The sequence below is a fragment of the Uranotaenia lowii genome, chromosome 1 (genome assembly GCF_029784155.1).
Source record: "Uranotaenia lowii strain MFRU-FL chromosome 1, ASM2978415v1, whole genome shotgun sequence".
Lineage (NCBI taxonomy): Eukaryota > Metazoa > Arthropoda > Insecta > Diptera > Culicidae > Uranotaenia > Uranotaenia lowii.
Window position 1 is genome coordinate 1,359,888 of NC_073691.1, and position 25,881 is coordinate 1,385,768.

Sequence of the window (25,881 nt, forward strand, 5' to 3'; positions counted from 1 at the left end):
GATAAATCGCTTTTAACGAATTCTACTTTTTGATTCGAAGAAATGCTTTTGTCAACTGGCAGCTAAATTGGTGGCTCCAGGCGATAACCCCAAAGATAAGCCTTAAACCTTAGTTCAATAGGTTGAGTCGGGCTTTCATCCGAATATTCGCCCGTCTCATTTCCAATCATTGTTCCTTGAACGCGTTATTGTTCCGTGACTTAGCAATAGCAGCGAGTTTGAAATAGGCATTTTTGAAGTCGTTTCGTGGCTTTCCGTGGAGTTTCAAGTTCGGCAGATCGTACACATAGATGAGGAATAACAGGGGGCCTAATTTACTTCCTTGAGGTACTCCAACTTTCAAAGGATAAAGGTCACTCTTTAAACCGTTCAGCTTCACATACTGGTTTCTACTCGACAAGAAGCTTTTCATGAGATCATGTGCCTTTCCGCTTATTTCGTAGAGATTCTGTTTTTTTAAAGGATGGTGTAATCGAACGTAGAGTTTCTTTTTCAGAACTAGGAAAAGAAGACCAGCTTGCTTTTTGGTTCTCAAGTGCCCGATATACTTCAGCAAATAAACCGGAGGTCGCAGTAGTGGTACTTGAGCCTAAATGGAACCCACACTGATGCTCATAGAGTAGATTTTGTTTATTTATGTTTAAGGAAAAATTGAGTGATCTGTGATACCAGAATTTTTTAGAAGAGTTTTCTTAAAACTGGTAGGACTTAGATTGGACAGTAACTGATGTAATTTTTGTAATTTTTGAACCTTGTTTACAAACAGGGACAACTCTGGCGATTTTCCGGGAATCGGAGAATGGTCCATTGGAAAGACTTTCGTTAAATACGTCTTTAACTAAATCCGAAAAAAAATTCTATCATCGCCCTCACTTTTATTAGTTTTGAGGCATTTTATTAACAAAATAACCTCGTGGGTACTTGTCGATCTTAGAAAAATTAAGTGTTATAGTGCTAATGCTCAAATCTAATGAGTGTATTCGAAAAAAGATACACTTTGTTCTGTGAATAACTTTGGAATGCATGTATGGGAATTGATGAAATTTGCAGCGAAGCTATATAGTAATGCAATGTGAACATGTGCAAATTGTGACGTTCTGTCAAGAGGTTTCCGAAATAGCGTCCAATGAAGAAGGTTCGCTTCATCGACTTTCATTTTTGGGCACCACGTGCGCCAGTCATAATGTTTACTAAGAACCACCTTTTTTTCAAATCAAGGCATTTTTGACAACGTTTTCTGTTTCCTGAAGCTTAACCTTTAAAATTACTCACAATTTTGAACCGCTATCAATAGTTTACCAACAAAAAACAAGAGCAATAGAAAAAGACCATAATGGTAAAAACGATAATCACTGCCTGCACAACCAGTGAAAGTGAGAAAACCATGCCTCAAATGGAGACAATCCCCGTTGTTGGTGATCCTGCATGAGGATGATGATGATGATCATTATTTTGTTAGAAGTAGTCATCATGTACGACACCGATTTTATTCTTCTTGCAAAAAATCCGTCTGCATCAAATCTTTCCGTTAGTAATTTTTGCATCGTTTAATGTTTTTGTTTTGACTATTTCTTCCCGCTCAACGTTGGCGTTGTATTGGATATGATAGGGTTTGTCTTTGAGACGAGTGACTTTTCGCATAGTGGTATTATTATCTCCCGTTGCAGAGTTAAGACGGTTAGACGAAAGTGGATGAAGGGATTTTCGCAGTTGCACATTACGGAACACAACACACATTTTGCGGGTTTCTGTTGGTTCGTTCGTGTGGCTGGCGAAAAATAAACAACCGGGTGCCGCAGCACCAAGAACTACAAGCCATAGATAAAGAAGCAGGGGTTGCATTTCAGCAGTTGGTCGACGTCGACGTCGGTCGTCGGGAAAAATGCAAAAAAGCAGGGCAATGCACACAACACCAAAGCAGGCTGTGGTGCGCGGAGCGAAGCGAAGCGGTGAAGAAGTCTCTGGTTGGTTCTCTTTGCGCTTAAAAGTTTGCAGTCTGTGCGCGCCTCAACGCCTGCTTATGTAGCGTAGGTCGGGAATTATTGATGCGTTCAACTGTGTAAATTTGGCGGGCAAAGTGCACTAGGAGCAACTCAACAGCAAGCGATGCATTCGGTAGGTAATTGTGAACCCACCACCATACCATAGCATGATCATGAAACCGCATTGATGGGGAATTTTCGTACATCCCAAAGCGTATTTGTTTTAATATTGTGTGTTCTGTGGGACGGTGACCATTCGGATAAATTTTCACCGAATTGGGATCTCGGATTTGAAAGGTAGACTTTGAACATTTTTTAAGTTAATGGGTGATAAAGTCGTCTTCTATAAATTTTTATTTTGGTAAACTATTCACGAAAGATTTCTAGACTGTTATTGACCGACCGCATTAAGCAAAGCAATTTTATGAATCTTATCACTATTAGTCACTCTGAGATAATGATAAAAAACGCCCTAAAAGTAGACTAACAGGTTAACCAGGTTATCCACCGTTATAATGATGCCAGTTCTTTATTCCATTGGTAATTTGATGCATCATTAAGCGGGGAAAGTTGTAATTAAGGTTAAAGACAAAATATTTTTTTTTTGTTTAACAGTTTTTGGAACCACAAGTGTTTCTTTTTGGACCTTCCGAAACAGTGTGCTCAAAAATAATTTCTAGACTATTCGGGGATTCAAAGCAGTTAGCAAGACAATTAATTAAATAGTTGATGTTTTTGACGATTCTGTTAATTAAATTAGCGTTTTACTTATTTTCGCTACACAAAACACCCGTTATAACATCTTCCACCACAATTGATGCAACTAATGGGAACATTTGGCTCCTACCCAAGATTCAATACAGGCAGGGGTGCCATTTGAAAAGATGTAAATAAAATTTAATAAAACTATTCAATTTTAAAAACTTTATAACTTTTGATTGATCACGGTGTTCGGCAAAGTTGTTCTTTGCATCTTCAGCAGTAAGATGTAGTTTGAAAAATTTGAGTTCAGTGCAGCAGTGAGGCTGTTGGATTCTTTGAACAAAAATGTCACTTTTTCCCTACTGTTTTCCATACAAACTTTGCATTTTTGCTCCCGCTGATTTCGAAACCTAGAGCTATCAAAATTTACACAGTTGTTATTGGGTCCAAATGAAACTCAAAACTGTTTCATACTCTTTTTGGCCCGACCAGTCTTATAGGTAGTATATAGGTAGTTTTTCACGCTTTCTACGATTTTATTGTCATGTACACCCATAGAAGAGGTTGCAAAAATCCAATGCCTGTTTAGCAAATCTCTGTGCCAAAAATGCACTGAAAGTGTACTGTATCAAAGATGATACGATTGGAAAAGCACTACTGGCATAAAGACTCGAGCTCCCAAGCAAGTTGGTGCATGACAAGACCACTAGATTCAAGCAAAACAAGAAAAACATTTTATGGGATTTTCATCCGATTGGATAATTCATCAAAAAAAAAGTGAGAATCAAACTCACTGCACTCAGCTTGCCAGTCCGATATCTTACCCAGTGCACCATCTGAGTCGGTTACCAAACGAAAGTTTATTTTCGTATTCTTTCTGCCTCTGCCGATTACCAAAAAACGCACTGCAATAGGAATGGAAAAGTAGAAACTGTCTATTGCCGGCCGGTTTACATACACTGGTGTTTCACTGGTGGCCCGATTCTTGAGCACAAGCGTTTAAACCTCTTTTTGAAGTTTTTTCTCAGATTGAGAACCACTGCCAGAAAAAGCCAGAACGCTAGGAAAGAATTATGATCGATTTCTCATTTCCTTTATTCCTCAATACTGAAAACGGATTCACATAAGGGACCATTCAAATATTACGTAACCTGTTTAGGGAGGAAGGGGTATAGCAGTTTGTTACAGTTTGTGAATTTTTTAAAGAAAATCCGATTAAAATGTGTTACGTAGGGGGTGGGGGGGATCGAAAATTTCGTTACGTGATATTTCAACGGCCCCTAAGAGATGCGATAAATCTGAATTCTGGAGTAAAAATTTAAGCCTGAATCAGGAATCTGAATCTGATAACCCTAGCCCCTCAAGCGTCCCCAGATCAGGGCGAGTTGGAGATAGTAGACACATCCAGGCAGCGAGAAAGAATTAAACTCACTCGGCACCAAAAGAAGGAATCAAACGGAGAACCAGAGAGCGGATGCCGGCCGGTTGCACTTGTAGGGTTTTTCGTAAGTCCCAGTACTCTATGTATGTGATACCAACGTTGATTCTTGTGATGAGCCCCAACTGAACAAGCAATAAAAAACCAACGATGCCGCCGTCGTTTTATTTTTCGGGATCAGGCAAACCGACCGCAGCAGCAAGAAGTCAGAAGACGACTAAATTTATCTCCGGGTGACCCTTTCTTGTATATTTGTGCGAAAGTAATGTAATCCAATTGCAAATGCATGATGCTGTCTGTCTGTCTGTCTATCTGTCGGCAGTGCATTAAATAGAACAAAAAAGGGTTCGCACGCGTAATGCGCGAAATGGTTGTGTAACATTGCGTGGCTTCTATCGGCCTACACGCTTAATGAAGTTTCCCCACCCCAATAAACTTGTTGATGTATAATTGCTTCAAGTTTTTCCATTAGACAAATGTCCCAGGAAGATTTTGTGCCAAAATCGTTACCCGAGAAAGTTTCGAAGTTTTGAAACTAATTAAAAAAGATAAAATTATCAAAATGAATCGCTTGATATTTTTGCAATTTATTCTTGTAATATATAACTGGATGGTTGATATCGACACCGCAATTACCTGCTATTAGTGAATAAGCTTTGGGTCATTAGTTTGGTGTCTCATTCTTTTATATTTCCTTTGTCGGTTGCAATCCCTTGCGATTGCAAAAAAAGGAGTTTTTCGTAATTACTTCCTGAAGTTAATCAATCTTCATTGAACCCGAATGCACAAAAAAATGCAACGCAAAAAATACACAAAAAAACTTATCGTCCATATGTAATCTTATGTTGTATGAGACAGTCCCCCTCAGTAGGCGTTTTTGCTCATGTTTTTTTTCTCGTCAAAAACTGCATTTTTCGATGGTCATCACGGTGGTGGCTTACTATGACGGGACGGCACGATTTGACTGACTGATGATGCGAATGGGGGAAACGGAACTGTCAGATGGACCGCGCCATGGTTTTGTCATAATTGTAGCTGTGCACAAAACTACATAACCCTCTGACTGACATCGTCGTCGTCGGACAATGTTCGTCGATAATCGATAATTATAGAGACATGAGAGAACGGACAATGAAAGCCGACTGCGAATGTGGAAGCCAAAAGTGCTATTTCCTCTAATGGATTTTGCACAGTAACACACGTTTTTTTTTTTGCAAACCCGTAGTTTTCTAACATGGCCTTCTTCGACCTTGTCAGTTATGATGATAGCCACAATCTTGTCTCGTGTCAGTTTTTTTTGTGCGTTTGGAAAAAAAAATATCACAATCAATTCGTCTCGATTTCGATCAAATAATGCAACTGTAAGAAAAAAGCATGTGAAATTTTATTCTTTACCCTTCATCTATAATTTATGCGTTTTGATGGTTCGATTTATACTCCACATACACACAAAAATCACCTGTCCCGTTTTGTGGCAGATTTCCGTTCGGAAATCGACCTTCTGGTTTTGGGTTTTCATCTTTCTTTATGACCACAGGCAATATAACAGTGGATTAGCTGGCCTTTTTTTGTATTTGATTGCAAAAAAAAACACCCCGGTGCAGTCAGTCCGTGTTGAAAGTACTGCTAAAGTTGATTGACATAAAAAAAAAAGATATAGCGGAAACAGATGCCAAACGAGATGAGTTCAGAGTTCCATTCTGGTTCAGTTGAAGTAGAGGTTATGATTCCTGTTTTAACTTCTAAAAGATATGTCTTTCGGAAAGTCTTTGTCAAGGCAATAAAGTTCGGGAATGTGGGATCAGCTTATATTTCTTTTTTTTATTTGCATCTTTTTTTACTCTCGATAAGAGAACAGAATTGATCGTCAAAAATAAAAAAATAGAGTTCGATTTTAGATTATAAAAAAATTAAATCTAGAATACAACCATGAAATTTAAGGGAAAATCAATAAAAACAGAGTTTCAAAAGCTTCATATCTAAGATTCAGAAATCAAATTGAAGATACGAACCCAGAATTCACTATCAGAAATGAGGTTTTTACTTTCGGTTTCTTTTAGGGAGAAATGACCCCATAACTGTTAAAATCCCAATGATTAAATAAAATTATTAAATTTTCTTGTGTCAGCCTTTAGCTGGTTTGAGAAATCTCTTGAAAAAATATGATTTTAATAATTTTTTTTAAAATTTTTGTTCTCTCAAACAACATGCGTATTTTTTTTACTTAATAAAATAATATTCCTGAAATCGCTTGTTGATGGTATTTAATCCTAGATAAATATAAAAATTGAAAACCTACTTATATATAAATTTTTTTTTTCAAATGCCGTTTCATGTGTTCTAAGTCGATAAATATATCAAATGATTTCAAAATATATATTTGGAGAAAGTGAATGTGAAAGTTTACATATTGTCTGGAATGTTCAAACGTTTAAAAATATGTCTGATTTTGTCTGTGTGTAGGGTAAGTGAGCCCTATTTTGGCATGGTCCTTTTCTTGGCATGCCAACATGTCTTTTCATGTTTTTCAGGTCCAAATCGAGCTTAAAAAATTTTGAATATATTTTCATTGCGAAGAGAATAATTTGTTCGAAATCAGTGCATACCGAATTTTTTGATTGTTTGTACTTTAATAAAGAAGTTAATTTTTTCGATCTGCATCCGAGGAAATTATGTTGGAAATCATCGTATGAAAATCAGATGAACTCACCTTTCTAGTGCAACTGTTAAATTCACATGCGCTTTCAAACGCGGACATTCATTTGAAAAATTTGCAATAAATACTCATGCTTACAGTTAAACTCGACAAAAAACCAAAAAATACTAGAAAGACTAAAGAGTGAATATTTGTTTAGATTTTGAATAAAAATTTAAAACTAATTTTGTTCCTTTTCTTGGCATGCAACTTCAATCGAAATTCACCACCAGTGTTGGAAGCTGGAAAAAATACATCTTCATTAAAGAGGTATTTTTGGGCTGATGTTTTCCCTAAAACTTCATTTAAAACTACGCACAAATTTTTTCATACTAATTGGGTTGTAGGATAAGACCGTTTCTATCAACTTAAGCTTCGAAATAACTTGGAGAACATAAGTGATTCGACTAACTAAAAGTCATATCCAAGCATTGAAAATGCAAAAATCGCTATTTGGGAACCATGAATCGAAGGTACATTGGTATGCGTGCGAACAGCATTTGCATTGCAGTCTGCCGAGCAAAAGCCACGTGGTCTCCTACAGAACACAGTGGTTCGAAATAATGAAAAAAAACTAAGTTAAATTAAGCATCTCACAAGACTTAAGATGTTTTTCTTATCTAAAAATTGTTAGATAGATGGCAATTTATGACTTTAGTATATAAAATACATAATTAATTGAGTTTTGGAATCGTTTTCTATTGCTTGGGAACCATATACCTACTCAGATTTAATTTTTTGGAATTTTGTTCTAATTTTTCATGGAAACAGAAGTTGGAAGTTCAGGAAAATATCGTTTGCTTTCCAATTATTCCTTAAAATATTTGATGTGAGTCGAATTATAAAAAATGTTTTAGCAAGGTTTACATTCTAATACTATTTGGCGTGTCAAACCACTGCGCAACACCCCAGGCATTCGAGATGGCTCTTGCTAGAAGCTCATAATCTCAGCTAACAAATTCAAAAGGGCAAAATTTGTAAATACCATTCAAGGTATTTTCAATTTCTTACTTTATGAAGCCAAACTCCACAATATGAAGACAGTTGTTTGGTAATGAAAATAACCCTATGTGTCGCAATCGCATTGCGGATTTTCTGGACTTCCGACTTTTTGAAATGAAAGCTTATTTTGTGCTTCCCTTTCAACCAAATTTCATCAATGTTTTCAAAAGCCTTTTTGTAGTATGAGTGGCGCCCGGTATTCCATCGTCGCATAGAACTTTACGCTCAGCTGACGTCATTCTGTCAGTGGCCTTATAATCAGAATAGCCAGTGATTCTGTCAACTGTCAATTGAGCATTGTTGGTAAAGATCTATTGCACTTTGCTGGTGGTCAAGAATCGGATCATCGAAACGGCAAACAATTGGTACGGCGGCCAAGTAATTGGAGCACCGCAGTGAGTACTTTGCATGCATTTTACTCACATTAATGAAAGTTCCATAGAGAAAACATATTTTTGTTGAACTCTAAGCAAGTTAGCGAGTAAATTCTTCAAAGGATGTTATATGGTGCACTCAACAGGAAGGTAGGAATGTCGAAAAAAAGGGTAAACCATGCCTTAGGTGCCAAGGTCGGGTACATTTACCCTAACTCTCTATCCTTTCTCCTTTGAATGCTTATTTATCTCAGATATTTGCTTTTCTTTTTATTGAATGATTTTCGGAAATTTGTTCAATCATTGCCCCACAGCTCAGTGCAGTGGTTTGAAAACGAAAAACGAGTTAATGGGCTTTTCATGGCTCAAATGTCAAAATAGCTTGATGCCGTTTGTTACAATGTTTCATTTTTATAAAACGCTTTTGTTTTTGCTCTTGATTGCTCTTCTGATCAATTCACATTAAAGCAAGATCGCTTCCTGTTTTTTTCAATTTATTATCTTATCACACCTAATTATTTCCAATGATAGAGCTATTCAAAGCTTTTAAAATTTAATGAGCGACAACTTTTTTGAAGACATCATTGCGACTTGACGATAAATTTAGAAAACAAATTAGAAAAATTATCTCACTTCAGATGATTTAATCAGAAAATAAAAAACAGCGAAACGTGCATTTTTTTAAATGAAGAACACATCATCAAACTATCCAAGCCTTCAATAAACTATGACCTCGTTTTTCGAGTTCTTAACCTCTGCGATCGGTTCAAAATGTCCTCTTCTTTTTTCAAACACTTCAATCACAGAATGAATAGAATGTTGGATACAGAACAAGATAAAATCCGGTAGTTTTTTTCGGTTACACGGAAGTTGAAAACAATCAAATGATGGAAACGGCATAATAAAAAAAAACCTAAACAAGTGGTTTTATATTTCCCATCGAGCGCATTCGTTATGAAAAATCACTTTATAATAGTTCTTTGGTAAAGAGAAAATATCCGTGGTTCCGGTGGTCAGTTCCGCTGGAATTTTCCCAATTACCACACCCCGTGAATTTTAGCCAATGGGAAATAATAAATCATTATTCAGCGCCGGCGGCTGCTCACTACCACAGAATTTCCTTCCGGTGTTTTTTGCTTGATTTAGTTTTTTTCTTTCTTTATTAAGATGAGTTTCATTAATTGTTACTTCGTTTGATCGACTACCGTGGGGTGTCATCTGATCATTTATCATCATTACCGAGAAAATAACTTCAACATGGATGCGCGATGAAAATTCAACCACGCGGTATCCTGATCAACGTTTCGACCATCCTTCTTCAAGGTTCTCCGCTATCTCGAATCACCTGCAATCGGCCCTTTTTTACTTGTAAAGAAATTGTCCCGAAAGCTATAAAATTTGATGCATTACCCTCAAAAAGCTAGGAATAAATCATCCCCGGAACATGTGATCTAGTTTCGTTGCCTTTCGTTTAGTTTTTTGGGTCCTTTAAACACCGGAAAAAATCAACTCCTGATTTACGACCCACAATTCGGCACCTAATAAACACGTAAAGATAAACCGACAATGGGACGGGACCACCGAACGTCGAATGATCATCGGCCGGCAGGTCCTTTCTTATCAGGTTCGGTATCTCAATTTGGAACTGTTGCGAGGATCGGTTTTTTTTGCTCTTGAGTTCCCAAATTAAGGAACCTACCGTCTGTTGTGTTGTGGGTCGTAAATAGGCACTTGACTTATTAGGAGCGAAAAGAAACCCGGTCCTAGAGCGGAGGACTTCTTCGGGTCATCATTCCAGGTCCTCCGAGGTTGACCGGCTGGCGGCTTTCGTATATTGCTTTTAATGGAAGACGCCACGTTTGGATTGCGGAGGGTCACGGAGTCAATTATCAGCAGCAGCAGCTCAATGCACCTTTCCCTAGAAATTGCCTCTGATGACTATTTTTTTTCTCTTAGGGATTTTCCTCCTTTCATGATAGCACCGGAACAGTAGGCTGGTTCGCTAGCAAATAATTCATATATTCTGACATACGGTGGATTTTTCACTCGTTGTGCTAGGTGCAGCCTACTTTGATTGTTATATTGCGCCCAAGAAGGTTGAAAAATGGTTTGATAATCTTCTGACTTCCGGGAAGATAGTTGACGTATCGAAGAGGCCTGAGAGATAAGGCAGGGGTGCCTTTCGAGTGGGTTGTTCCTGTCTCAGGACCCGAAACGATTGGACAGTGGATCTTAATTGGACTCTGAATTTCAATTACTTGAATTGGATTTAACAGAAAAAAAACCTATTTAGATGTGCCACCGACTTCTAGCGCCTCCAGGAAACCTGTTTCCTGTGCCATTTATCCATTTCCTTCAAAGCACAATTCTTACCTGCTGACCGTCTATGCTTCACCGATTCTAAGGTTGGAAATGAAGGAGGCAACAACCATAGCGAAAACTTCAATACAGGTACTCTCTACTACCTTCCTGCTGAATCAATTAAGGATAATTAATTTGCCCAATAAACAGATACATACATTTTTCCTTGGAAGAACAAAAGTGGTTGAATTTTTTTCCTTTCTTACATCTCCATTTACAGTTTAGATAGAACTCAAATGAAAAATGTTTGATTATTTTTAGTTAGACCTCCCTTTTTGAGTGCGGTGGTTTCAGTTGATGATTGAAAATAATTTAGAGTGCAGCTATAATACAAAGTAATCGGGTTACCATGCTTCTAGCAATCGACTTCGACTCTTCCATTAATCGTGGCCATCTGCGATAGCACGATTGATAGATACCTTCCTTTAAGGGGGGGGGGGGGGGTAGGGTCTAACACTTTCAAAAAATCGATTTTTTTATTTTTATATTTTCTTATTGTAAAACATTTCAAGAATGTTGTGTCAAATTTTCAAGTTAATTGAAGCAAAACTGTAGAAATTATAGGCCTTTATCTCCTCCTATCTAATACTGCAAGACAGCAAGAGCAGAAACTTCAAACGCGTTTTTCTCGAAAGCACATTTTCAAAGTCCGTGGACATCGTCATTTGAAAACTACTTATCCGATTCTTTTCAAATTTGGAACATATTTTCTACATATAAAATACCAGACCCCAACGTTTTTCTTTTTTGTTTTTTTTTTACTTTGGGGAGATTTTACAGGTGAAAAATGGCGGATTTTTTCGTGAAAAATCGTAGTTTTTACTTCAAACAGCCACAAAAATTTCATAAAAAAATTTTTAAGTTAAATAAAAACGTTGGGGTCCAGAAAAGCATCTATTAAAAATATTTTGCTCTGATTTTTTGACTTCAGATGATTCTGTGCTGAGATACAGTGTCCACCGCAAATCCTGTTTTCTAAAAGGCATCCTCGAAAGTGCTCCGTCACCGGCTCATTTTTCAATATTTTTTTACGAAAAAATTACTAAATGTTCTTTTAACAATGCTTCGTATAATGCAAAAAATTTTAATACATTTGTTCAAACGATAGCTCTAAAAAAAAATCGTGAAAATGGTGTTTTTTTTATACCCGTTAGACCCTACCCCCCCCCCTTAAACATCCAAGAATCTCGAAATAGAGTCAGATAGATGAAGCAACAACATGGGATCCAAGAGTAGACTGTTTCGAAATCACAAAACTCGAGATCCCCTTCCTCTGTCCGTTTCAGAAACTAAAGGTTTCCTTGATTGAATTGTCTTTTTTTTCTAATAGGGTTTTTAGCGTTGTTTTCATTCGAAACGCGTTTAGATTAAATTTAGCGTTCCGTAATGGTTCCCCAATTTCTTCGTCTCCCCAAAAGCAATTCTCTTACAGAATCAAGCCGTGAAAGTGCATTCTTGTTCTCGTCGTCGAATGGCTGACGCAACTCGAGACGAGAATAGTGCGTCGAAGGAATTTCCTCCTGATGGTAGCGTTCGGATAGTGTACGTACAGGGAACGCACAAAATTAGCCACTTCTTCCTAAATGGTAAATGGTAATCCGGTGACGCCGTTCCATCTTTTTGGTTCTCGATCTGTAATTTGAGAATTTTGTTAGGCAAATGGGTCTAAATGATCTTGTCCGATGCTGTTTTTTGTTCGAAATTAATTCGAGAATCTTTGGAAACAGGCTCACTTTGTTAGGTTCTTATCAATCAAATCAATGAACCGAAGCAAAAAGGTCCGATATTTTTCGCGAATGTTGTTGATTGCAGTCCTTATAAAATCCGGGATTTCGAAAAGCACACTGTTTCGCCACTGAACTTGGGCTAGTTGATTCCGTTTTGGTTTAAGAACATTTTCAAATGTTTAATACACAAAAATATGTACTTGTTCAGCAATTTTTCCGATAATATCTACCTTTTCGACGCAGTGTCCGTTATACCCGACCATTTGAAAAAATTATAATTTGCCAGCATGTTTCAGAATGCAATTAAAAAAAGTATTAATGAAGGAAAATTACTAAACCAATGACGAAATACGATAGAAAACTGCTCAAACTGTCAATCTGCATAGATAAAAAAGCAATATGCGGTAAAAAAGCAATATCTGAAACTCTATCGCGAGTTTATTTTAGGGTGTCCGTTAGGTTGGCAATGGATGTATGGAAAAAAATCATGATCAAATTTTGAAAACCCACCATATACATTTTGTAAATTGGCCCAAAAAACTGACCTGTGCCAAATTTCAGTTCAATAGGATTTGATTTAGGGGTGCCTTAAAGCACTCAAAATGTCGTTTTTATCCCTATTTCAAAAAAAATCGGAAAAATCGAAATTTAAATTTTGATGCCAAATGACATAGAAATGCATGATACGTCGAGATCTGGTGTAATGTCAAAAAAAATTTTGTCAAAAATCGACTTTCTGGGACCGGAAAATTGACTCAGTCCCAGAAAATCGAATTCTGGTAACAAACCAGATCTCGACGTTTCATGCATTTCTAAGTCATCTGCCGTCAAAATTAAAATTTCGATTATCCGGATTTCCTTTCCCCCTTACGTGATTTTTGAATCACGTCGAATCAGAGTCGATTTTTGAGGAAACCCTAAACCAAGTCGGATTGAGCTGAAATTTGGCACAGGTCAGTTTTTTGGGCTAATATACAAAATGTTTATGGTCGGTTTGGGAAATTCGACTTGACCCATTTGGCTGCTACCCTAGTGTCCGTCTTCATCCGACTTTCCCATAAAATCTTTTCTAAAAATATACGAATACACCGTAATTTCGTCTAAGATGCGCTATTTTGAAGAAATATTTTTAGAGAACTATATCAGTACCCATATCAGAAAATTTAAGCATAAATTTATTAAACAGTGAATCATGACATTAGTACTAAAATGGTAATATTTTGATACAAATATTGTAATGTTTTAAGCGTTTCTCACTAGCAGAGGTATTTGTCGGTGGTCTAATGACGTTTCTTTTTCTCTTTTCATTTCAGATGAATTTTTAATCGAATACATAGAGCACAAGCAACTCGAAAGGTAATTTTTTTTTGAAAATGTTTCAATTATGCTATTTATGATTTGTACCAGACACAAAATCCAAACAATAGTGAATTATGTGCAACAATTCTTTGACTGGCTGATGATCCTAAATTGAGCCTTACACTGTTCAGAATTTTGAATTTGTATCGAGCCTCAGTGACTTTGAATATCGGCTAACCGGAATGGTTGTTGATTACGATCGGCGGAAGCATTAATTTCGACCAATTTACATCAACCAGCATTCAATTCGTGTAAATAATCTGTAATTCCGCCTATTAGGAGCCCATTAGAGCGAGAGCTAGATGAAGACCCGACTAGACTGGAGAGGTTAGCTCTTAATCAGCGAATCTAACCTGTCGTTCCGGAACTGTCCATCCAAATAGAACCACCAACGAAAATTGGGAACGACGAAAAAAAAACCAAAAACATATAATACTAACCAGAATGAACAAATGCATTTTTAATTTTCCTTATTTTTCACCTCGGACTCAGTCAACAAGCTAGGAAAAAAAAAACGATCATCAACGGCGCGGTTTAGGATCAATATTGCCTCCACGTTGCGTCCGAATGGGCCCATTCATAACAGTGATAATTCCGGTGGGCGCCCAATTACCTATCCGTCGAAAGGTGGGTCGGTGATGGCTCCTCCCAACATGCTTCCATCCTTCCTTTCTTCCTTGTTCCTTCTTCGAAGTCCTCCTAATTTACTCCTACTATACGAGTTTCGGAGCGCCAGCGCCGCGCGTTTCAATTTCCTAACGTGTCATAACTCAAATTAAATTGAGCACTATTGCGCTCATTTCCTGCGCGGGAAACGAAACCTAAACTACAATAAAACAAGCCCCTTGCTGTGAGTGAGTGAACCGGCTCGATCCCCGGAATTCTAGAGCCCCATACTTAGCTGATATTCAATGATTGCCCACTTCAAATGTGGTTCTGGCACTGTTATTGAATTGGAGGCAGAAAAAGTTAAACCGAAAAACTAGACCAACAACCCGTGACAGATTGCATCTCTTGTTCTTCCTTCGACCAACCTCGACTGGCTATAGTTTTGGTTTCCACTACACTAGAGAAATCATCCAACTAAATCTACGAAGGCACCTGTACCGGTTCATTCTTGGCCGTTGATGAATCAGTCCAACCGATCTTTGAGGGTACAAAGCCAACTGCCTAAACTCCTCCTGGAACGGTCAAGTTTCGTGGGGGGAATAATTGGGGATCCACCTTTAATCGGGCAGAATATCTAACCAGATTGCCAATTTGGCAAGGAGGATTGGCTTTTTATCTTTTTTTTTCTGGCATCAACGTTTTCAACTGTTTCAAACAGTGTCTAAACGAGGGAAACCGTTGAGTTCAATTAAGGTTCTTCAACTTTACAGGGCTGATTCACAATTCACAATTTCTTGAAATCTAATTTTTATCACGTTTCATTACTTGGTACCTTAGGGATCTGCTGTTGGACAATATCTGTTTTGTATTGCTAAATCTTCATTAAGTCAAATTAAGTCAAGATGAATTGTAAAGTGTATCTTTAATGAAGTGTATCTTTAATGGCCTATCAGTATTTGAAGTTTTAACATTTTTTGAAGGCCTGGGTCAGCCGTTTTGCAAAAGATCTCTAAGCCGTCACAGGCCGATGCAGCAGATGAGCCTCCAAGACCGATGTAGTCTTAAAGGTGGAAAAGTTTTTGTAAAGGCCGATGAGGCAGGAGAGCCATCTATCAATGAGTTTCTTTTATTTTTTGAGGTTCGATTTCTCATCTGTTTAAAATAGCGTCTGAACCAGAACAACCGTTGATTATAATTAAGATTTTCTAACATGCAGATTTAATAGTTTTTATTGAATTTCCAATTCCTGTCTGACCTCTAATTACTCAATTACTCGGTACCCCAAGGTTCTGCTCTTGGACACATTTTGTTTTGTATTGCTACATCTCTGTATTGCTCCATTATTACTACATCACGTCAAGATTCAGTGAAAGAGCTAGAAAATTTGACCTTTGCTTCGTTAGGTAGATGAATCTCTAATGGGCGATCAAAATTCGAAGATTCTAAAGTTTTGAGGGTTCCGAAAAGACGATAAGCACTTACAGGTCGATGAGGCTGGTGAACCTTTGGGACCGATGAGGTTATAAGTGGGATAGTTATTTTTTTAATATTTAAAGGCCGATGTGGCAATTGCAATTGAGTCATTTCTAAATGAATTTCTTTTTCTTTGAGGTCCGATGAATTTCTGAGAACCAATTTATTATTTTAGCTTCGTAAATCTTTTTTTTACTTTATTCAATTAACAAACCGAAGAAGTTTAAAAAAAGTTTTATTTAGCGTTGAACTGAAAATTTCATTCTTTAGGTGTTATTTTTAAATCATAAATTTATAAAAGTTTTACAAATAAGGGATGATCAATTTTTGGTGGTCAAGGGTTTTTGAGGGCATGGATCCATCGATTTGTTGAAAACCGATGAGCATTCACTGATCTGTGATCCTTTGGAGACAGATGAGTCACTAAGGGTCGATGAGGCATCAAAGATCGAAGCTCTTTTGAGGAAAGACGACAGGAAGTTACGATTTGGTAATTTTTTAAGGTTCATCGGATGATCGAAGGCCGGTTTTGTGGACCAGTAAGACATTTAGTTAAGTCATAATGATTTTGAAATCTGATGAGTTTCGATGATTCCTTGAAACCGCATCAACTTGTTTCGATATATCTCGTTTTTACCGATAAGTTGGTAAGAAAGTGTTTGAAAAACCCCGGTTTTTGTGAAAAACAAGACCATGGACTCCGAAATGTACAAGGACGACCCGATGAGTTATTTAGGATCTATGATATTGATGTTAAACAACGCATAGGGCATAGGGTCGTACCGGTTCTCCAAGAGCTTTAGGACCGATGAGTATTTCAAGGCCGTTAAGACCTGTAATCCGGATGAATTCCCATCAATAAATGTCAAAGGATCGATAAATTGTTGAAAATCGATTAGGATAATTCAAATCCACAGTTTTTTCTAGAATATTTCAGGAACGCTCTGACTCCCTTATTTAATCAGTCTTTGAGCATCAATGAGTTTTTAAAAACCAATTGTTTAAGATTCTTTGGCCTTCCAATCTTAACGGGCTAATTAATCTTCATGGACCAGAGAGTTTTTGAAGGCCGATAAATTTAGTGATCCAATGATTTTTTTTAAATCAATTAAGAATGCAATGAACCTCTTGCTATTATCAAAGACCAAAAAGCTTTTGAGTCTGAACGATGTTCGAGGTGTTGGAAGTTTATTCTGGCTTTTGAGTCTTACAGATGAATCATTAAATGCTGATGAGGTTATGAGACAAAAAAAGTTTAAAATGCTGATGAATCTTTGAGTGCCCTTGATTTGAGTCTTCAAAGGCTGATAAATTCTTTTAAAATTCGATGAGTTTTAGAGTAGATAATTCAGGAAGGGTTGAAGGCTTTGATAGACCGAGGTAATATTAAGAGCCTATGAGCCTTCAAAGAGTAGAGAGTTTTCGAGTTCCGCTTATGTAATTACACCACTAGAATCGGTCTAAAATTTGCTTTATGATGAATATAAGTTTATTGCGAAAATCTTGAACATACACCAAATCCTGTGCAAAGTTGAATTTCATTGCAAGAAAATCTGAGAAATTGCAAATTGACAAAAAGTTCGAAAAACAGCTACTTTTGAAAATTTTGTGTTTCGTATTTTGAAAATCTTAAGATGCGAAATTGTGCATAATTACGTCAACTTTCCAATCCTCTTTTCAAAATTCAGTCGGTTTGACTTAAAGAATTTTGACGGTTCACTGATTGAAAAGTACGGTTTAGCACCACTTTTTATATTTTTTTTGGTTATGATCTTAAAAAAAATAGAAAAAATTATCCTAATGTGCAACGTATAGCTTCTAACTTCAGCTTTGTAGGACAATAAGTGAATTTTTTTAGCATTCCGTAGCTGATCTACAGTCTTTTTTCCGAAGCATGCTTTTTCGGTTTTTTTTCTTAGGCTTTGAATAACGGAAATCTGAAATGTTGTAGATGAATAATGTCTGAGTAATATATTGGAGTTACATTGCGAGGTTTTCAAAACTATGTAGTTAGTAAAAAGTTTGTGTATTGTGGAAACAATAGAGATATAGCGGTTTTAAGCGAGGAGAGTTAAAATTGACACTCAAGATCTGATCAGAGAGTTTTTTTTGTTGGAAGCTCAAGAAATGGTGTGTTCATAAAAAAGTAATGATGCAAAATTAAAGATTTCAAGAATTCATTGAGGGTCTCCGAAGAATTTTTTTTATTTGGATGTACCCGAATAAAGTTACAAGCCGCCGAACTTCCAATAGTGTCATATTGACACTCAAGAGCGGATTAGGGTTAAAGAACGCTGTTGCTTGTTGGTTTATTTCATGGCCGGTATGTTTATAAGAGTCATTAAATTAAACGTTGATGAATATTCAAGTGTTTGTGTTTGAGGACTGATTCTTGTATTTGAATTTAAAATCTTACAACAAATCTCAATAAGGTTTTCTCAGTACAAGTTTTCGAAAGATAGTTTAATTTTTTTTCCGTATCTTGATCGTTATTCTAAATCTTTAAATTTGATCTTGAGCTTACTGAAGCACTTGTTTGAGTTGACTGAGTTTTATTTGAAAGCATTTATTTTTTTAACCACTACCGCAATTATACCCGTAGATGGTGTTGTTGGTGTTGTAACTGCAACGGATATTCTGATATCGCTTAGAAACTGCTGCCATCGTAAGCCGAAAATTCATCTAATTTATACACATCTTCACGTTTTTTAATGATCTTGTTTATTTCCACTTAATTACCTGTTCTTCGCCCCGGAATGGCCATTAGAAGAAAGTTAATTCGTAAACTCCCCTGTCTAAGCCAAGCCAAACTCCACCAAGCTGTAAACGCCTAGGTTTGGGAATTAATAAATTGCCAATAAAAACTAATATCTATCCATCTAACCGGGTTTTTCGGGAGGCCGAGATAGGCGTCCAGTCCTCTTCGTCGTCGTCGTCATCTTTTTAGTAATATTGGTCGACTTCGTCGTATGTGCACTTTTTGTTCCGCAGAGTGAACATTAGAACGATACCGCGCGCGGTCCAAGAAGTTCGACAAAGAAATCGAACCAGCACCGCCAGCGCCATGCCAACAGGTTCAAATTAAGTGATCATAAATATGAAACCTTTTCGATTGCCCCTTCGGATAGAGGAACTGCTTTTGGAGATCCATGGGGCGTTTCCAGCACTCATTGCTCAATAATTCACTTCCTCTCTCTGTGTTGATTTTTTTCCTCTGTCTAACATAAAAACTCAGCAGGTTGCAAAGACCATTCTTTTGGAATTGTAGGGGTCTATCTACACTTGTCTCTATTTGTCGGTCAGGTTTGACTTAAGTTTTGATGGGATGGATACCTACCTGACTTGAGCGAAATTAAGGCACCTGAACCCAGTGCTAGTTGGACTAGGCGAAGAAGCAAGATAATCTTCCGCATCGGGTCATATATTGCACCCGGAAACACCCACCAAAGTGGTGAGGATGAAACGGATCGACTCAGATAAGTAGAGAAGAAAAGCAATGACTTTCCAACAAACCGAAACCGAAACCGGCTGACCGTTAATTATTTTCCAATTCGCGCGCCTTTAGTCTCTAGCTAGACTTTTTTACTCTCTCTTCTAACAACCATTAAATTAAATTGCGTATCGGTGCTGATTCGGGTCAGATAAGAAGAAGTGAGGATGTGGCGCTACTTTTTTGACGCTAAGTTATGGCAACACTGGCCCGGTAGCTCCTGCTAGCGGATTCGGTAGCGCAGTGAAATAAATTTCCTCGTTCGGGTATCCTTCTGTGCCGGGAAGTAACGGTAGGATAACTCAGTACCATGAGAAAGCTTTTGTCGGTTACACGATTTAAAATCGTGGGAAACGCTGCCAAGGATGAAATTATTAAATTTATGATGGTTCAGTTTTTTTTTAAGTTAAGGTGTAATTCAGTTTTTTAGCCATAATTCTTCAGTTCATGAAAAGAACGAATCTGAGACAGGATCAAATAATTCTGGAAAGTTAGCCGTCCTTGAGGACTTATCGAACTCAAAGTCTCGTGTGACACTTAAAAGCCTCATCGGCTTTAAAATGATTATCGACTCTTGAAAACTCGTAGGCTTTTAAGGGCATATCTGCCCTTAGTGACTCATAAACCCTCAAATACTCTGTTGAAACCACATCGGCCATCAATCCTCATTGAGCCTTACTGCCTTAACAGTCTTTAATGAATGATCGGCCTGAACACTTTAAGATCTCAAGGATTTATCGGCCTCTGAAGACTCATCAGTCCTTTTGACCTCATCAACCCTAAAAAGCCTATCAGTCCTCGAAATTCAACCAAACCAAAAAGGACTCGAAAAATTAATAAGATTCTAATGAATTACTTTGAAAAACATTTGCCATCGAAAACTTATTGCCCCATTATGGTCTAAAATCAATCCTTGAAAACTCATCTACAAGGAGACTTAAGAATCTTAAGAATTTTTCAGCCTTTGAATACTCTTCAACCTTTAGAAAACTTGTGTTTTTCTTGACTAATTGGGTCTTGAAAATTCATCAAGAACCTTCTAAGACGTCAGGGTCAGATACTCATTGGGGCGTAATTTTTTTCTCATCCATCTGATGGCTCTAGGATAAGGTTGCCAGCATTTTTCTACACGTATCCGGGCCAGACATATCCAGGTTGTTTTATATAAAAAAAATCTGTAAAAATCCGGACATTTGTTTTCAAAATTTTTAATTAAAAATCCGGGCAATATTTTGGCCAATTCGGTGAAAATTTCTTTACAAAAATCTCGAAAAAATAATCTTGAAGAAGTCAGCAACTTATCAGCAGATTTTAAATTGGGTTTGAGAATTACAAAAAAAAACCTTTCATGATTATTTATACCAAACTTATCCAAGAGACCGAATTTGTCCCAAATTTTGAATGTAATATCCGGGCGAACCCGGATAAAACCGGGAAATTTGTAAAGCTTACTCAAAGATCCCAAAGACTCATCGGCCCTCAAAACCTTATCTACCCTCGAAAGCTCATCGGCCTTCTGAACTCGTTCAGGCTCATCGCTTTTCAATGACTACAGATACGTGAGTCTCGAAAGCCTGATCGGCCTTTGACAGGGTCAGATACTCATTGGTGCGTAATTTTTTTCTCATCCATCTGATGGCTCTAGGATAAGGTTGCCAGAATTTTTCTACACGTATCCGGGCCAGACATATCCGGGTTGTTTTATATGAAAAAAATCTGTAAAAATCCGGACATTTGTTTTCAAAATTTTTAATTAAAATCCGGGCAATATTTTGGCCAATTCGGTGAAAATTTCTTTACAAAAATCTCGAAAAAATTATCTTGAAGAAGTCAGCAACTTATCAGCAGATTTTAAATTGGGTTTGAGAATTACAAAAAAAAATCTTTCATGATTATTTATACCAAACTTGTCCAAGAGACCGAATTTGTCCCAAATTTTGAATGTAATATCCGGGCGAACCCGGATAAAACCGGGAAATTTGTAAAGCTTACTCAAAGATCCCAAAGACTCATCGGCCCTCAAAACCTTATCTACCCTCGAAAGCTCATCGGCCTTCTGAACTCGTTCGGCTCTAAAAAATATTTCCGCCTTCAAATGATTCATCGAAGATTAATCGTTCTGTTCAGGCTCATCGTTTTTCAATGACTACAGATACGTCAGTCTTGGAAGCCTGATCGGCCTTTGACATTAGCAGTCAGGCTCCCAGAGACTTATAGGCCTCCGAAGACGCATCGGCCCTCAAAGCCTCATCTACCCTCGGAAGCTTATCGATCACCAGTCCTAGGAAACTCATCGACATTATAACATTTAAAAAATTTCGTCCGGAGGCTTCGCCGAAATTAAATGCCTCATTGGCCCTCAAATATTAATCGGCCTCATCGGCCTTTGACATTAGCAGTCATGGTTTCAAGTGCCCTTGATGAATAATATAATCCGTAACGTTTTTTGTATACATACACTTTGCAATTATCGGTTTAAGACAACGAACTGGTTGTTTCTTGCTTAAATAATCTGGGGAAAAAATTATTTTTGTTCCGGTTCAAACTATGGAAATTTAAAACACAAGCGTTATCTAATCACGGAGCATTATTCTCACTCTTTAAGGCTTGAAACAGTTGTAGAATCTAAGTCCATCTAGCGTTTCCTGATTACAGTGAACTGCTAAGCCAATGGTGCTGATTGAATCATTGAACTGCACGCTCCCCCTGAAGCGATTAGGCTTCCCCCACAAAGATTACTCTCTAAGGAAGACCAACTTGGACGGGTCCGTTCCGTCTTTCTCGATCTCTGAAGATCGGTCCGTGTGATGGTCATAAATTTTCGAAAATCCATCACCAAAAACAAAAACTAAGCAAACCAAAAAAAATTAAATAACGCCTGAAACAAAAAACCAGATGAACCTTGAACGTTCACCGTTTCTTGAATTTTCGGTTGGGGAGCAATTAAAACCAATCCGGCCCGGGGGGAAAAACGCACAAAATGAAGAAGTAAACTAATTACTAATCGACCCGTGACAAACTCATCATATGGTGTTGAATGGGGTGGGCGGCTAGCGAACACGACACGGGAGGGTGCGCGGTTAGAATATATGGGTTGCATTCAAGATTCTTGGATTTTTTTTCATCCAAAGCCTTGGGTTGAGCTCGGCCAAGTCGAAGTCGCCGCGCCGGAAGAACCAAAACACAACTCACAAATGAAGAACACTTCATTTGCCATTAAGGGACTTTGGGACGCGTCCATCCATCTATCCATCCGTCGTCGCCTACTTGGTCCGCTTGGCGAAATAAAAAACGTATCCCGAATCGATCCACTCCCCAGTGAGGTAAAATCTCTAATGTGTGTTGTGAGCCTACTTTGTTTAATAATTCTAATGAATCTATTCAATCGAAAGATTTCCTTTAGTTTAACAACGGTATAAGAAAAGTTCAGAAACCGGTATTTCGATAGCAACTTAGTTACTATCTTCTTCAGTGAGCATTTTTGATTCGAAAAGACCCATCGGTCCTTGAAAGCCTCATCGGCCCTCCAATGCTTATCGGCCTACTTTGGTCTTCAAAACCCCGATGAGACAGATAAGTCCTCAAAAATTTTGCAATCCTTATCAAGCTGTAATGCCTCATCATCCCTCAAAGGACCATCGGCCTTCAAAGCCTCATCGGTCCAAAGACTGAATTCGATTTTCGGCATTTTGTTTGTTTTTTTTTACAACCTGAGAGTAAAACTAATTTACTTATTTCCAGATTATTTGTTGAGATCTCACAGTCGTATTTAAGAACGGTAAACGGGCTAGTTTCTGACCCAAGTTGGCTGTCCTTGTCTTCCGATGGCAAACGGCTGGCTTGGCTTGCTCTTCGACTTCTCCCCGGGATTTGTCGCACGCATGCAAACCGAAAACTACACTTAATTTATTATTATGCGTGTAAAGCCGGTGAGTGCGTTCCGTATGAAACCAATAAATTTTGGGAACAACACCAGAGACAAAAATGATCGTCGTCGTCCAACTAAGGCAGCAAAACATATAAATATATCTATGCTCGGCGTGTATAAAAAAAAAACGAACAGACCAATGTACTTTCGACGACCTACGGATGGATGTTGGCTCATTTGTTCGTTTCTCGCCGTTCCTTCAAGCCGGCATAAGTCAGATTAATACCGTATTGTGCGTCTTCGTCTTCCTCGTCCTCGTCCAGATGCAGTGTGCAAAGTTTAGAAGGCGAAAAAATTAAGTGTCACACATCGATCCCGAAACGCATAAGCCGACGTCCGTCGTGTCACAGCTCACAGCGCCAGCCAATATGCCTAGAGATAGTTATGTGTTACTTCTGTTTCCTCCTGCCAGATAATCACATCCCGAACTCCGACGGACTCATTCGGCAGCAACATTCGGCAGAAGGAAAAGTAAGATGAGTGTGTCAAAACAAATGAAAGTGTCATTTTTTCCGCTGTTCTGTTCTCTCGAGTCATCGTTGGTTTCGAGAATGTTTGCGTTGGTCTTTGCCTTTGCCATGTTTGGTTGTGGGTTATGTTGTGGGTAGATACATTCGTTGTCAAGCTTCCTTAATAAATTTATCATGTTTTGAGTTGAACTTTTGGTTGACTTAAATAACATAAAGTTACTAATTGAAAAGTATCTCACGCTGCGAAACTGCAAATCGCTGAGTCCTTTTGATTTGAGGTATGACTTATGATGGCATTAAGTCTTTTAGCGCTGATATTTGATAAAACATAAAAATGATTCTTCAGGCTTCAAGTCGATGAGGTTTCCAGGAATGATATTTCTCGAAGGTTTTGAAGGCCAATTTATTGTTGCTACTTTAAAACCCAAAAGGCCCTATATCATCGCTATTTAAGGACACACTGGCTTTCAAAGTTTCATCAGCCATCAATCATCATCGGCCATGAATCATCATCGGCCTTCAAGGACTCACCAGTCTAAAAAATTTAACCAGCCTGATTTTTCTAAAACCGCAAGAATTTATCGGCCTCTGAAGATTCATCGACTCACACATTCTCATCGACCACCTCAGGCTTATTAGCTTTCAAAAACAAATAGGCTTTTGCCACTTACCCAACATTTAAAAGCCTCTAATGACTTATCAGTATGACTCATTGAACTTCGAAAACCTCTATATCCACATTGGCAATCAAAGACTTATCAACCCTCAATGACCGAAAATATACCCTTGAGGGTTGATCTGCTCGAAAATATGAGGATCTCTCATGGCTCTTGAAGATACGCTTCCTTATCCCAACCGTTTCTCAAAAAAAAAAATAGAATTATAATTACAAAATTAATTTAAAAACTTTTGAAAGCAGATTGATCATCAAATACTCGTCGGCTCTCAATGAACCATCAGTTCTTAAAAGGTCGATCGGAAGGCTCCAGGATCTTAAAAACTTCTTAGACCTTGATTACATGTTCGAAATCTACCTCTTCTTAAAAGCTATCAACTCCTTTACTATTTCCCTATATCTATTCTAGTTCTTAACAATGAATTGTAAATACAAAAAACTGACTTTGGCTCCTTAAAACCTTCGGTATGAGCCGTTTCAAATAAACGAATTATAAAAAAAGAAATTAGGATCGAAAACTCATCGGCTCTTAAAGCAGAGCCTCAGTCATCCTCAAAAACTTATCGACCTTCTGAATCCAATCAACTCTTCAAAAGTATTAGCCTTCAAAGGGAATGGTTTACTGGCTTTCAGAAATTCATCAAACCTTACAGACTCATCGGCATCCCGTCATTTAAAATTTGTCGACCCTAAAGCTTTATCGAGCTTAGCTGCTCTATTAGGCCTTGAATACTCTTGTAAAGACTCATCGTATTACAAAGCCTAGCCCTAAAGACACATCAGTCTTAAATGCCTCATCGGCCTTTGAAGTTAGCCGTCAGAATCTCAACCCTAGAAGACCAATCTTAAAATTCGCAAGTCAATGAGTATTGACTTAAAGCTGACAAGTTTTTAATCTCGAGTGGATAAAGATGACTGATATTTTCGCTGTCCTTTTTTTGACGGTCGCCATTGAAGGAGAAGAGTTGTCGTACACAACATCATACATCAACATAATTTCTTTGTTATTCGCTTCAGCCGGCAAGTTTAGCTGTCATAATTTTCAATCATTACACAGTGTAAGGATTTGGACCCAAAACACTGAGAAATGCTGGTTACTTAACATGAGTAAGAGTTTTCTCATGTGTAATTTTCTCAAACATTCTTAACTGAACTAAGCAAATGTGTGGGGCGTACTTTCAAGTAAAATAGTTCTTATTTGAGAATGTTTTGTTCTTCAATTTATTCGAAAGGTCACCTCATTCCTATATTTGATTCTTTGTAATCATCGGAACAAAAACTAACACAATATGAAGAAAAAAATCAAAATCACTTAATCGGACCCCAATAACGGCTGTGTGAATTCCACCATCGCCTAATGTTAACAAGCTTTTTGTAAATCGGTTACGCGCCTCATTGAACTCTAGCTGAGCCGCGCAAACCGGAAGGGAAATTAATACCTCAACTCCACCCTCAGATATTCGACAAATCGCGCAACGAAGGAAGGAAAAGGAAAGGAAAAGGAAAAGTATCACGCCTACTCACAACACATACGATCTGCCGTTTGCCGCTAGCTTAGCATGGTAATCGGAATCGACTTTCCCCGCGCACTATCT

The 25,881-nt window shown here is 37.8% G+C and overlaps 1 protein-coding gene across 1 annotated transcript in view; it reads left to right on the forward strand.

Moving 5' to 3' along the window:
- The window catches only part of LOC129740321 (myc protein), a 231,306-nt gene that overhangs the window by 92,913 nt on the left and 112,512 nt on the right, over nt 1–25,881 (forward strand). Inside the window, exon 2 of the mRNA XM_055731965.1 lies at nt 13,595–13,637. The gene's annotated coding sequence lies outside the window, so the exon portion shown is untranslated. The remainder of the gene's footprint in view (nt 1–13,594; nt 13,638–25,881) is intronic.